Raw genomic sequence first — 15,956 nt, 5'->3', positions numbered from 1 at the left:
GCGTGCATGTGTGCATGCATACGTGCGTCTGAGAGAGTGAGAGATCAAGGCAAGATATCCTCTTAAAAGCTGAACTCAGGATATATGATGCTATTAAGATTTTTGGAGCACCAATTACTCGTCGCACTAGCTTAAGTGGAGCTTCAGCTATTATGAAGATGGCCTCGCATATTATGCTCCTTGCACAAGTTCCTCATCTGGAGACCTCAAAGTGCAACTGTCATTTGACAGAATTGGTGATCCTTGCTGCATCTGGCTGCCACGCACCTTTTTCTCGAGGCAACATAATGCCGTAAAACTGCATTGCCTGCCCTAAATGTGAAGTTGTGCTACACATCAGGGAAGTCAAAAATAAAATGGCACCATTGAACATTGGTGCCAATGAAAAATATGTTGAATCTTGAAGAAGTAGTGTGTAGTGACAATCCTGAATTGGTGAAGATTCCTTGTTAATGACTTCTCCTAGGGGTTCTCCGTCATAGATGGCCGGCATAGGCCCAACACACATACATACGCGTATACGCGAACACTATTGGGCGCACTGAATGGTCTCCCATGGCAGCATCACTAAGACCTTGTCAGGCCAGACAAAAGGCTTTATCTCCAGCTCCCCTTTCAGTCTGGGTGATTGGCCGCGAGAAATGTCCACGGCGACACTGCACAAATGTCAGCCACCTTGCTATCTCTGTTCAACCTATGTGTGTGTGCATGTGTGTGTTCACAATGGGAGATCTACAATTATCTGTCTGACAAAGCTGCAGAGGCTGAGGAAATCTTCCAGTCAGCGTGTCAAAGGCATGATGTTCAGGCAAAAAGACAGCATTACTTGTATTATAATTAAAATATTACTTATAAAGAAGACTCCCACATCCCCCCACTCCAAAATAAAATGTTAGATTAATTGAAGACTCGAAATTGTCCATAGTGTGAATCATTACTTGTTTGTATGTGCCAGCTGTTGGTGACGAGTCCAATGTGTGCCTAACCTTTGGCCCAAAGTCATCTGAAATAGGCTCCAGCTTACGTGTGACCCTATTGAGGAAAAGTGCTAGAGAAAATAGATGAATGGATTAATACATAGAGTCACTATTGTCTGGTTGTGGTTCAAATATCTGACTTCAATAGAGCTGGTGCAGGCTCAATCCCCAGTCAATGACATTTCCCCTATGAATCACTCAACAACTATACATCACTGTACACTACATGGGCAAAAAAAGCATTGGGACAATTCATCATCTCAAAGATATTTGATGGGGTTGGAGTTATGTTCTTCGACACCCAACTCTTCACCTTCATGGAATACCATGCTAGAACAGATTAGAGATAAATTGTCCAACAAATTCTTCAGTAAGACAAAGAAATGGAGGGGAGACCTAAGGCGTCTAGTACCACCACTGACTGCACTGGGGAACACAATTTATGGTGAGTTAGCTCTGACAGCTGTTTTGAACTCATTTTTGGGTCCGGAATCCAAAACTGATCTGTTTTTCTTTATCACGTCAAGTTTTTTTAACTATAGATCTCTGTTTTCTGGCGGCAAGGTGACCGACTGGTTAGAGGGTCGGCCTCACAGTTCTGAGGACCCGGGATCAATCCCCGGTCCCGCCCGTGTGGAGTTCGCATGTTCTCCCCATGCCTGCGTGGGTTTTCTGCGGGCACTCCGGTTTCCTCCCCCATCCCAAAAACATGCATTAATTGGAGACTCTAAATTGCCCGTAGGTGTGAATGTGAGTGCAAATGGTTGTCTGTGTCTATATGTGGCCTGCTACTGACTGGCAACCAGTCCATGGTGTAGTCCGTCTTTCGCCCGAAGTCAGCTGGGATAGGCTCCAGCTCCCCGTGACCCTAACCAGAATAAGTGGTGTTGAAAATGGATGGATGGCACAAATCCTCTTAATTCCTACTATGCTAGCTTTCTGTTTGCAGATATTGATAGTACCGACCTATTGGGAGCTGCACACAGCTCTCACCGCACCATTTCAATTGTGACTGCACAAACAAGTTGCCACGTAGCTGTAGATGAGTCCACTCGTAATCAGCTGGCAAGTCTTACTACAGCTAATCAGTGAAATTTTGCTTATCTGGAGGGTAAATTGTGGAGAAAAAAACTTGACGTGCTAGAAAAAAACTGACTGCAACTTGGGAATCAGCAGGCCAATTTTAGTTTTAATCAGCATAAAACTCTAACGCAACAGAATTTTTTTTCTAATTATTCCAAAGTGTTAATTAAGAGGTGTATTTCATTTTTCTCTAAACCTTTTCCTTCCTTACAAGAACCTGTGCTTCCCTCATCTTCATGTTAATTGAAGGATCATTGGAGCCACTGGATGTGGTTGGAGACACTAATCAAGAGCTTGTTAAAGCTCATGAAGGGACAATTGCTCATAATTTAGCAAATCCACTGGCTAGTTTATTTAATTAACCAACAATTAATGACCGTACATTGGGGAAAGTTCTCTCCACACAATACTGTAGTTTTAAACTGCTACCATTACTTTGGACTGTGTTAGGAAATAGATACTCGTGTATGTGATTGGAAAACTTTGTGGAAGCAGGGGGTGGATGTCAGTGATGCGAAGGGACCCAAAAAGACGCAAGTCTGTGACTTGAGTGTCCCTGCAGTAGGTGGGAAATCTATTACTAATGGTTTTAGACGCCTCTCAGTACAAACAATTGGTGGCCAAGATGAATGAGGGGTGGCAGGATAAAAAAAAAAGAGGCTGCAGAGAATCAATGAGTTCTGTAAAGCCTAAGTTCAGCTCACACATACACATACACCTGCCATTGCCTCCGGCCCTCCCCTGCAGAGGGCCACCCGCAGACCATGTGCCATGACAAAAGCTCCCCCCTTCGTTCGGTTCACTCTCCCCCCGCCCCAGTGTGTTTCTTGAAATTAGGGACTTCATCAGTGCCCCCTCCCCCCCAACCCCCCCGTGGGGCTCATCTATCCACACACGAAGGCACACTGCAGGCTCTTTTCTTTTTCTTCTAATGCTAATTAGTGCTAAGACTGCCTGCCCAATTATTACCAGCCATGTACTAATTAGGACTTGTTTAAAGTGCTTGTCAATTAGTCTTTAACATGGTTGTCTGCCTGAGCGTGTTGCATCAGTTAGCAGTTCAGAGATTCTTGCTTCTGGAGCTTTCCATCATACCGTATGAGTAACAGGTTCAAAGATGTCTATGTCCTATGTGAGTGTAACAAAGGAGTAAATAGCTCATTGCGCATGACAGTGAGCTAAACTTGGCCTTGAGACAAGCGGGTGATTGGGTCCACCCCATAATCGTTCATGTCCATAGCAGGCATAGACATTCACATCAGTGTATGTGGGTCAGAGGAATGTTGAAAAAGAGGATTTACCAGTGCTAATCTCTCTGCAAACCCGGAAGATCTACAGTCAACACAATACACACTTGCTATGTACCTGGATACATTTAGATTTCTGTCTCCAGTATGCTGTGCTTGACACTGTGTGAAAGTGACAGAATTGGAGGATTAAGGAATGTGGTCAGCGAGAAGGATTCAAAAAGGGGGTATCAACCACGAAAAACAACAAGAGGAGGAGTCTTCTTGGAACGCTAAAACGATTAGTCCCCTCATTCCTCCCGGTACACAATCAATGTTTACATGCACACAAAAATGCAATGAATTGATTGAAATATTTAAAATGCACGTGAACCTAAATCTTAACCGACCGTGTTCGACTATTTCTTTCTTTCTTTCTTTATTTATTTATTTATTTTACCTGTCGCGATGCATGGCCATGTAGAACGGTGGATCTGCATGCCTTTTGTGCTGGAACAGTTTTGCTGTGCAACAGGGGAGTTGTACACCCTTGAACTGTTTGCCAGCAGATTGCATTATTAAGCAATTATATTAACAAACATGTAAGTCTCCAACTGTTTCGTTTATTACCCTAATGAAAAATCTAAACTTTATTATTACTATTCTTATACTATTATTATTATTATTATTGTACAATAAGTACTGTAGTCTATCTGTTTAAAGCTAACTTTATTTATATAAACAGTGTAATTTTATACTTGTTTATAAAATGACAGAAATTCCATGAGGATCTTTGTTGAAAAAGTGGGCAAAAAGCATTCTATTGAAAGCTCTACGAGCAGTATGTCTGTGAGTCTGTGTGTGCGCGTGTGTGTGTGCGTGTGTGTGTGTGTGTGTGTGTGTGTGTGTTTCATCTTTCCTAGCTCTCTGGTGTTCATGCACGCCACACACATCCACACACACACACACACACACACACATGCATACTGTATACAGTTTTCTATAATGACCTATATTAAAGGAACACTTAATGATGAGAACATTGGGTTGCGGGCGCACTAGACCCTATCCCAGCTATATTCAGGCGAGAGGTGGGGTACGCCCTGAACTGGTTGCCAGCCAATCGCAGGGCACATACAAACAACCAACCATTCACACTCACATTCACACCTACGGGCAATTTAGAGTTGTCAATTAACCTCCCATGCATGTTTTTGGGATGTGGGAGGAAACCAGAGTGCCCGGAGAAAACCCACGCAGGCACGGGGAGAACATACAAACTTCACACAGGTGGGGCCGGGGATTGAACCCCGGTCCTCAGAACTGTGAGGCAGATGCTCTAACCAGTCTGCCGCCCGAAAGAAGTATAAATGTTAAATAACACATACATCCAACACTGTGGCCTCCTGGAGGTTGTGAGTTTTTGGGGCGCCTCGGTGGGGCCGGTGGACCGCTCTGGGTCCACCGGATTGCTCTCGGGTGGGTAGGGTGGAGCCCTCAGTTGATGCAACAATTACAGGAGACTTCTGATGGCTATTGTACAAATGCGAGATAGTGTCAATTCACTTGCATGTGTCCACAGACACACTCCCCTGGGACTTATTTGCTTGGTGTGGGGCTACTCAGTCACTGCTATGAATAACTTATAATTATCCGAACCTCCTGGGTATCCCCCCACTTGCGCTCCGTTTCTATGGATGTTTAAAACTTACATAGCCACTCCCACCACAATTCTGTTGTACAGCGAGGTCCACTACCTCTGTCCTGCATGCTTCCCCTCCTGTTCTTGTCCTGTCCAGTCCTGTCCTATATTGTCCTGTCCTTCCCTCAGAGGGTGTAGCACTACTGCTTCATACAATACTTGAATGTAATGTGGCATTGTGCTTTGCATATTGTCATGGGTGTCTGTTCTGGTTGTTGTCTTCCCCCTGTCTCGTACACACCTGCTCCTAAAAGCATCTTCCCCACCTGTGCCTCATTTACCCGAATTACCCCATGCATTTAACCTCGTGTCTCATTCTTTCTGGTCGCCAGTTCGTTGTACCTTGTTGTCAAGTTGCAGCATTCCTTGTTTCCACGTCACCGACTCATAGTAAGACTAGACCCTGTTCTGATTATTGACCTTGCCTCTTTGCCTCACATTTTTTGGATACTGTTGCCTTTTCAGTTTGCTTGCGTGTGTACCGACCTCTGCTCATTTATTAAACCTCTCTTTTGTGAAACTGTCAATTTCTATTGGAGTTGTGCATTTTTGGGTCCTGTCCTCTGTTCCGTTCATGACAGCATATAATGATTTATTTTGCTTTTCTTTCATACTGCTAGTGTCCTGTCGTTTTCTTCTCTTCCTGTATTATTTAGTTATCGTCTCGCTGATGTTTCCTTTCTTTTTTTTCACTCCCCTTTAAAACCTCATTCTTTCCAACTGTAATTTTCAATAAATATCCATCAGAATACAAAGAACCACAGTGGCAGCATAAAAAAATCCACTGGAGCACAATAAAACTGTTCCAGCGTAAAGGTAATACAGATTCTCCATTCTGCTTGACCTAAAAGATGAACAGGACAGGTTTAAAAAGAAAAATAATAATAATCACTCTCATTATCAAGAACACAAAACACCAAAATAAGTGGTTGGCTGGTACAGTACACTTGTCACAAAGGTCTGGCTGGAACCGCGCGATAGCAGCGATTAGCCAACTTTGAAGAGCAAGACAGCAAATTAGTATGTGTTTATAAAGGAAAATACTGCCTTATACAATGCTAGACAGCCATAACAGGGACCCGGAAACCAGAAACAAATTAATACGTCACTGCTCCCACGTCACTTGAGATCCAACATTTTCAGGGGCACTTGTGCCACTCCGAGGGTACTTATGTCCGCTCAGAGGGCACTTTTTGCCACACACATTGGGGCACTTAGGGTAAAATAGGGGCGCTTTGGGTAAAAAGTGTGTGGGGGGAGCACGTGCCCCCCAGGCCCTCCCAGTTCCGCCGCCTCTGGCCACAATACAATATATTGTTCAATGAATACCTCTCTAATATTGACAGTCCATACTGAGCGTTATAATCTTGTGCAAGTGGTGATACTGTTGTAGCTATGTGCGTATCCGCAGCTGAATGGCTCTCAAAAGTGGTCAGTCAACAATCCAAATTCATAATCTTGCATTTTGAGTGGCGGTGGAACTGCTATTTTCCGTGTTTCACTACATTTTTTACCTTACCGATACACACGATTAATGATGACAAACAACAGGTGTCCTAGTTTTAATTACAACTTGGTAATTTCTCGAAAGAGCAATTTTATAAATTGTAAGACTTGGACAACATTTCCCATATTTACAGTCGACAAACCCCCCCGTCAAAACATTTTATGTGAATAACGGATGTTTTCAAATTCATGCACGGAATTTATTGGACACTTTTCTGTTTCTACCAAATTTGCAGTAAATTGGCCGTCTTACAGACACACTTCTTGCTTTTACACCTAGCCAGGTCTGTTGTGATGTTACTGTGACCCGCCATGATGGCTCATATTTTCTGTCACTTCCAATGCTAATTTCGTAAATTCTATCAACTATACACTATATACACGTGTATGTATACACACACACACACACAAGCTTTCCATTGATACCAGTCTTTTGTAAATAAGATAAAGATTAAGAAAGTTATTGAAGTTTGAAACTCAGATTCAACCAAAAAGGTCACACCTAAAATCTCAACCCCCATTGACTTTGCATTAAGAGGATTGGTACATTTTCAACGGCTTTAAAGAGTCATAACTTTGTTAATATTTGTTATGGGAAAATGATACTTACATCAGTGGAATCCTCTTTAAAAGATCTGTCCAATAGTGCTGGTCTTGTTTAAATCAAACTTTTATTATTTATTAATTAAAATTGTGTGCGCCTATTAACTGTTGTGGCTGGTGGGTATATGCACACAGACATGGGGAACTTAGATCATAAATACGCTCAAGCGCAACAACACATTTTACAAACATCAGCACACATCAAACATCACAAATTACCCACGCACACAAAAGTGGGCCTGTCAAAAAGTAAAGAGGGCCGAAAAGAAGTCATTTTGCCTTACTGTGATCCATTTTTGGAGAAGCGTCCGTCACTTGTCCTTCACGTTTGTGCTAAATAGCAACAAGAACTCATGTTAAAAAAGAGGACATGACATCTTGCACCCCATTTAAGATTTGTGATGTAGCTGCCACATATCCTTAAGCAGCCCCTAAGCATTATTTCATAAAATAGAAGTGGATCTTTAAATCTATGTTTATCATTACACCATCTTTCCTTCCTTCCTTCCTTCCTTCCTTATTTCCTCCCTTTCTCCACTTTGTATCCTTTCACAGCATCTACTTCCTCTGACTGCATGCCTCCCATTGCCTTTCTTTCCTGCAGAACCTCTAAAAGGCTGACATGCAAATGGGCCTTATTAAATCCTATTACGCCGTCTGTCACCAGCCAAGCCAAGAGGGAGCGGGAGGAGGGAGGAGGTGGGGATTGTAGTTATGATTGACCGTGAAGAACGCAGCGCTATGAAGTGAAAAAAAAGTCATGAGATGTGTCAAAAGTGCTGGAATAGGATTCCTTCTTTCAACTGCAAGGCCCCATCCACATCAACATGCATTTGTAGGCTGTCAAGCACATGCCAAAGAAACAGGTGGCACTACAGTATAACCCTGAAACATACTGCTATTTGAGCACATTTTGAAAAAGGCTCAATAAACAAAATGTTGGTACTCGACAGATAATACACATGCCGGAAACAGCCACTAAATATGAAAAAATAAATAACATTAATGGTTTATCGGTCTGCAGCAGGGTTCAGGATCGTGTTGTTATGTCACATCGAACGTCATGGTGGTCTTTTTCTTGCTTGTTCTTAACTACTCGGACATGCCCACTTTATTCTTTACACTCTCTTTACTCTGTATTTCTGTTAACTTTACCAACCGAATTTAAGTATGGCGAAATGTTGTTAGCTGTAAACCGGGGTGTAGCACCTCCTAACGTTATCACAACAACAAAAAAAACATCCTAGTGTGGTTGTTAAACACAGCTTTACTACAGTGTACTGTATGTGAATCAGAATCAGAATCAGAATCAGAATCATCTTTATTTGCCAAGTATGTCCAAAAAACAGACTCTGGTAGTTGGAGCTGCTCTAGTACGACAACAGACAGTCAATTGATAGAGAACAATTTTGAGACATAAAGACATTGACAAAAAACAGTCACTGAGCAATAAAGGGTTGCTAGTTATCTGGTAAAAAAAAAATTTACTCAGTACTTGAGAAGTTTTTCACTGAGTAAAAATTAGTCTTTCGAACTGCTCTAAGTCCTCTAGCACTTAGAGCAGTTCGAAAGACTAATATTGCAATAGTCCGGTGCAATGACCATTGTGCAAAGGGCGCCGAGACCTCAAGCGAGTAGTGCGATAATATGGACTGAAACATCATGGTATTATTTGGAGAACATACAGTACCACACAACCCAAAGAACATAACACACAGGTCAAATCACAGCATTAGCATCCACCCCTCGGCAAGCCCTGTTGCAGACGGATAAACCATACAGTATTTTATTTCTTTTTCAGTCGCAACTTGTGAAAGGTCTTTTTCAAAATTGAAATTAACAAAAACGTATCACAGACCTTCAATGTCACATGACCGACTGACCAACCTGAGTTTAATAAGCATCCATCCATCCAACCATTTTCTGTACCGCTTATCCTCACTTGGGTTGCGGGCGCACAAGTCTATCCCAGCTATCTTCAGGCGAGCGGCGGGGTACGCCCTGAACTGGTCGCCGGCCAATCGCAGGGCACATAGAAACAAACATCCATTCACAAGCACATTCACATCTACGGGCAATTTAGAGTCTTCAATTAACCTACCACGCGTGTTTTTGTGAAGTGGGAGGAAACCGGAGTACCCAGAGAAAACCCACGCAGGCACGTGAGAACATGCAAACGCCACACAGGCGAGGCCGGGATTTGAACCTCCTCAGAACTGTGAAGCAGATGTGCTAACAAGTTAGTTGTCCACTGTGAAAAATAATTTCTTGCAGTTGTAGTTGAAGTGTTTTGTGACAAGAGATTAATCATCCATCCATCCATTTTCTGAGCCGCTTCTTCTTACTAGGGTCACGGGCGTGCTGGAGCCTATCCCAGCTATTATCGGGCAGGAGGCGGTGTACACCCTGAACTGGTTGCCAGCCAATCGCAGGGCACATACAAACAAACAACCATTCGCACTCACAGTCATGCCTACGGGCAATTTAGAGTCTCCAATTAATGCATGTTTTTGGGATGTGGGAGGAAACCGGAGTGCCTGGAGAAAACCCACGCAGGCACGGGGAGAACATGCAAACTCCACACAGGCGGGGCCGGGGATTGAACCCCGGTCCTCAGAACTGTGAGGCTGACGCTCTAACCAGTCGTCCACCGTGCCGCCCAGATTAATCATATATATTGAAATTAATAATAATAATATTTCACCGAACAAACAATGTTTTTCAATTACAGTAGATTTTGGTCAATCAATTGACATATACAGTGTGTAAACATAATCAAACAAGCAAGCACTTTTATCCACGTATTAGTCATTCCTACTTGAGGCTTCAGACCATCACTGCTACTCAAGTTGAAGTCTGGGATACCAAAACTTAAGGGGTAAATCCCCATTTCCTCTACACTTCAACTTGTAGTTTGGATGCAGACTGCGGATTGGTGAACATCTCTTGCTCAGACTGTACCTGGGAGGGAGTTTCCGAGTCTTCAATATTCTCCAATTATACCTGAAGAAATCGTAAGAATTTTTGCTTATTGCTTTTTTTATAAAAAGAGTCACAACCACTGTCACGCTTTCAATCACTCGGCCCATAAAAGGATCGTATGCACACTACACAACACTAAAACTATTAATCCTTCTGAAAACTGTAACTGTAAAACTAACAGTTGGAAATTTTATCACAGTTTAGCGATAAACCATAAACAAGTAGTCAGAATGACTGAATATCACACTTGAATTACACGTTGGAAGTTACCAAAACAGAAAATGGTCACACGTGAGGGGATAACAGTACAGATTGCGATGCCATATGTGACATAATTTTGACTACAGTACACTTTTGTTTTTCATCCTGAAGAAGTCTACCTTTCTGAATCATATCAAGGTTAAATTATTGTTGACAGAAACACCACAAAATACAATTGTAATTACATTTCTATTACAACCCAATTCCAATGAAGTTGGGATGTTGTGTTAAACATAAATAAAAACACAATACAAGGTTTTGCAAATCATGTTCAACCTATATTTAATTGAATACACTACAAAGACAAGATATTTCATGTTCAAACTGATAAACTTTAGTGTTTTAGCAAATAATCATTAACGTAGAATTTTATGGCTGCAACACGTTCCAAAAAAGCTGGGACAGCGTCATGTTTACCACTGTGTTGCATTACCTTTTCTTTTAACAACATTCAAAAAACATTTGGGAATTGAGGACACTAATTGTTGAAGCTTTGTCGGTGGAATTCTTTCCCATTCTTGCTTGATGTACAGCTTCAGCTGTTCAACAGTTCGGGGTCTTCGTTGTCGTATTTTACGCTTCATAATGCGCCACACATTTTCATTGGGAGACAAGTCTGGGGCCTCATGTACAAAGACTTGCGTGGATTTCCTACTGAAACATGGGGTACACTGAAATCCAGAAAACATCGTACGCACAAAAATATCCAGATGTATGAGTCTGTGCTTACGCATGAAGCACATTTCCTTCGTACATTCCAATCAACGTGGAAATGAGTGCACATGTTGGAGAAGCCGCCCCCTCCCTGTCCACGCATATTTAAATGAACCCTGCACCTGAGATCCCGATCTCTGGATGATCAGGAAAAAAGGACAATGATCAAGGTAATGAAGAAAAATATTTTTTTCTGAATGTGAAGTTGCTCAATGAAGAGGAGGTGCGCAAGAAAATCATCTTTTGGCATGTTGTCCTCTGGCGTGTAGTTAAGTGATTTCAGAGTCCTTGCTTCTTTTACATTGTTGAAATCAAATGTTGCCGGGCATGAATTGTTCATCACTGCTAATTGTTCATATATCTCTGATGTGCAGGTTTATGATAACAGTTTCCCAGCATCACCTCGAAGTGTCGCCAAAGCACAAACAGCTGTGGAAATAGTGCGTACGCCAGCCATGAAGTTGGAGTGAGGCACCGCACATTTCCACGGTCATTTCACTCTTGATACATCTGAACTTTGCCGTGAAAAAGAAAGTACGCCACGTTTTTATGCGTACGCACCTTTTGTACATGAGGCCCCTGGACTGCAGGCAGGCCAGTCTAGTACCCGCACTCTTTTACTACGAAGCCACGCTGTTGTAACACGTGCAGAATGTGGTTTGGCATTGTCTTGCTGAAATAAGCAGGGGCGTCCGTGAAAAAGACGTTGCTTGGATGGCAGCATATGTTTCTCTAAAACCTGTATGTACCTTTCAGCATTAATGGTGCCTTCACAGATGTGTAAGTTACCCATGCCATTGGCACTAACACAGCCCCATACCATCACAGATACTGACTTTTGGACTTTGCGTCCATAACAATCCAGATGGTTCTTTTCCTCTTTGGCCCGGAGCACACAACGTCCACAATTTCCAAAAACAATTTTAAATGTGGACTCGTCGGACCACAGAACCTTTCCACTTTGCATCAGTCCATCTTAGATGAGCTTGGGCCCAGAGAAGCCAGCGGTGTTTCTGGGTGTTGTTGATAAATGGTTTTTGCTTTGCATAGTAGAGTTTCAAGTTGCACTTAAGGATGTAGCGCCGAACTGTATTTACTGACATTGGTTTTTTGAAGTGTTCCTGACCCCATGAGGTCATATCCTGTACACACTGATGTCGGTTTTTGATGCAGTGCCGCCTGAGTGATCGAAGGTCACGGGCATTCAATGTTGGTTTTCGGCCTTGCCGCTTACATGCAGTGATTTTCCCAGATTCTCTGAACCTTTTGATGATATTATGGACCATAGATGATGAAATCCCTAAATTCCTTGCAATTGTACGTTGAGGAATATTTTCCTTAAACTGTTAGACTATTTTCTCACGCACTTGCTCACAAAGAGGTGAATCTCGCCCCATCTTTGCTTGTGAATGACGGAGGAATTCAGGGAAGGTCCTTTTATACCCAATCATGGCACCCACCTGTTCCCAATTAGCCTGTTCACCTGTGGGATGTTCCAAACAGGTGTTTGATGAGCATTCCTCAACTTTCTCAGTCTTTTTTGCCACTTGTCCCAGCTTTTTTGGAACGTGTTCCAGCCATAAAATTCTAAGTTAATGATTATTTGCTAAAAACAAGTTTGTCAGTTTGAACATTAAATATCTTGTCTTTGTAGTGTATTCAATTAAATATAGGTTGAACATGATTTCCAAATCATTGTATTCAGTTTTTATTTATGTTTAACACATCATCACAACTTCATTGGAATTGGGGTTGTACACAGAAAATAACTAGAATAAAAAAATGCAATATCAAATTCTTTTAATCAACCATGTCAGCATTCTAAAGTGTGGAAGCACACTGTTAATTCTTAAGATAAGATAGGATTGGTAAATGTCAATATTGGAGCTCGGGGGCCAAAGCGGCGAGGTACAGGTTATTTTGCCTCTTCTCTATCACTTCTGCTCCTCTTGGCTTTGATTTCCTTTTTCAGTGATGACACTGAGAGGACGACCGATGCCTTTCTCCTGCCTGTCAATTATCCTTGCCTGTCTCTCTGTCCACCTTAATTGGCGTTCAGGAGACGCACGCGACCATCCCAGTGGGCTTGGCCGGGACAATGGAGGCCCATATTGCTGACCGGCCCGCGACTCAACCCAAATTGGATTGGAAATCTTCCATCTTCTCTTTAGCATAACAAAGGTTGTTAGACAAAGCTGCCGTTTTAATGGAGAAAATCAATCTCGCTGAGGAAGCGGAGGCATTGTCTCCCATCAGCTGTGCAGGTGCGTATCTCCCACAGCGGCCTTAATCAGAGGTGGCAGGGGAGACATCAGTATATCGGACAGGTACATCTCTATTCCTGCGGAGCAGGCTGGCAGTTTTTTTGGGGCGGGGGGGTGGCAGGAGAGTGGAGAAAATCCTGACACAGAAGCCGCTAGGTGAGATCAGCAGTCAGGTCAAAGCTGGACCCTCAAGCTTGGACTGACCGAACTGACCTGGTTAGGAGTATAAAGCAGCTCTAGTTACACCCTGTTTAACTTGAGACCCGAGGTGGGTAGAGTAGCCAGATATTGTGCTCCAGTAAGGGTACTGTTACTTTAGAATAATAAAAAGTAGTCCTCCAAGTAATTATTTCAGTAAGAGTAAGAAAGTACTCAGTGAAAAACTGTTTTGTAACTTAAATCAAATAAAAATAACTAAAACAAATTCCTTGTGTGTTTTGGACATACTTGGCAAATAAAGATGATTCTGATTCTGATTCTGATTCTGATATGAATGTGCAAATTCAATTACTGCTGAACAATGTCACTTAATCTAAAAAGTAATAACTACAATCTGCATAAAATAACAGACGATGGATAAATTCTTTATAAAATAACAAATTAAGGCAAATACAGCTCCAAGAAATTCTTATACTGGTCTCAAACTATTTTGTTCGCACTTGTTAAACAGCACAATAGCCTCACCAGGCAGAGATGACGAAAACAGGTAGGCTGCAGTGGAGATAAAAAGTCTACATACCTCCCGTTCAAATGCCACATTTTTGTGATGTAAAAGAATTTAGACCAAGAAAAATCCTATTTAAAACTTTTTTCCACCATTAATGTGACCTAGAAGTCAACTGAGATAGGCGCCAGCACACCCGCGACCCTGCGTCGTGAGGATAAGCAGTTCAGAAAATGGATGGATGGATTTCTTTAATTTTTTATCTTTTTGAGAAGGGAGGTGACAATAAACAACTGAAATAATCTTGTATGTGATTGACTTGGAATTGACGTTTAACTTTTACCAATGACGACCACACGCCTTCTTGGCCAGGCCATCATTGCAACAAAGATGTTCTGTCTCAACTGGTCTTTTACTTGGTTAAATAAAGATTCAGTAAAATAAATATAAGAAAAATTAGCTTGTACAAGGGTGCTCTCGCTCATAACTGAGATGTGACTCTGTTCAGGAGTAACCAGTCAGATTCAAACTCATGTTGAAATGGAGTCCAAACACAACTGCCACCATTTCAAGTGCGAAAAATAAAACTAATTTCAATATAAATTGTTTTGGTAGGCCCACGAAGCCCAATAGAAGACATTGTGTGCAATCATGTCTTGTCTTGTGCCATTTGATTGGTGAACTGGAGTCAAACGTCACTCATTTTTATGTTGGATTGGCGCAACGATGCCCAATGGGAAAGTTGAAGATGAAATTCAAACAAATATTTCGCGTATGCAATAACTGATGAATAAGCAATAATTGATAAATAAAAGTAGCGAGTGGCATGTAGATCATTGTTAACGGAGTAAAAGTATCGTTTCTTCTTAAGATAGTCAAGCAAAAGTAAGAACTATGATGCATTCAAATTACTCTGACAAGTACAATTTATCCAAAATGTTACTTGAGTGAATGTAGCAGAGTAACTAAACCTAACCCTAACCATTCATACCCACCTCTGCTTGAGACTGTCCTCTGCCTACCATAATCCCCTTATCACATGTAACAAATAAAAAGGGCAACATGCTGGGGAGGTTGAACTATTATATTTAATGGCACTTACTCTTCTTCTTTTCCTTTCAGCTTGTCCCATTAGGGGTCGCCACAGCGTGTCATCCTTTTCCATGTAAGCCTATCACCTGCATCCTCCTCTTTAACACCAACTGCCCTCATGTCTTCCCTCACTACATCCATCAACCTTCTCTTTGGTCTTCCTAGAGCTCTCTTGCTTGGCAGCTTCATCCTCATCGCCCTTTTACGAATATACTCCTCTGGACGTCTCCAAACCAGCGAAACCTTGGCCGTCCCTCTGATGAGCTGATTTTTAATTTTATCCAACCTGGTCACTCCGAGAGCAAACCTCAACATCTTCATTTCCGCCACCTCCATCTCTGCTACCTGTTGTCTCTTCAGTGCCAACTGTCTCGAATCCGCACATCATGGCGGGCCTCACCACTGTGTTGTAAACTTTGCCCTTCATCCGAGCAGAGACTCTTCTGTCACACAACAGACCCAACACCTTCCTCCACCCGTTCCAACCTGCTTGGATTCGTTTCTTCACTTCCTTACCACACTCACCATTGCTCTGAACTGTTGACCCCAAGTATTTAAAGTCCTCCACCATCGCTATCTCTTCTCCCCGTAGTCTCACCCAACTCATTTAGGCACGTATGTTCTGTCTTACTTCGGCTAATCTTCATTCTTCTCCTTTCCACTCCATGCCTCCACCTTTTAAACTGTTTCTCCACCTGCTCCCTGCTTTCACTGCAGATCACAATGTCATCTGCAAACATCATGGTCCACGGGGATTCCAGTCTAACCTCATCTGTCAGCCTATCCATCACCACTGCAAACAGGAAGGGGCTCAGGGCTGATCCCTGATGCAGTCCCACCTCCACCTTAAATTCATCTGTCACATCTACAGCACACCTCACC

At 42.4% G+C, this 15,956-nt stretch overlaps 1 long non-coding RNA gene across 3 annotated transcripts in view; it reads right to left on the bottom strand.

Moving 5' to 3' along the window:
• Positions 1 to 15,956, bottom strand: part of LOC133489930 (uncharacterized) — a 101,753-nt gene that overhangs the window by 41,803 nt on the left and 43,994 nt on the right. For 2 of the 3 annotated variants that reach the window (XR_009792051.1, XR_009792052.1), the window contains exon 1: positions 7,382 to 7,709. The exons of the other annotated variant lie outside the window; for it this stretch is intronic. This is a non-coding gene — a long non-coding RNA (uncharacterized LOC133489930). Of the gene's footprint in view, positions 1 to 7,381; positions 7,710 to 15,956 lie in introns of those variants that run through there. 3 annotated transcript variants of the gene reach the window in all.

This window comes from Phyllopteryx taeniolatus, chromosome 1, assembly GCF_024500385.1.
Source record: "Phyllopteryx taeniolatus isolate TA_2022b chromosome 1, UOR_Ptae_1.2, whole genome shotgun sequence".
NCBI lineage: Eukaryota > Metazoa > Chordata > Actinopteri > Syngnathiformes > Syngnathidae > Phyllopteryx > Phyllopteryx taeniolatus.
This window is presented reverse-complemented; position numbering and strand designations above follow the sequence as displayed.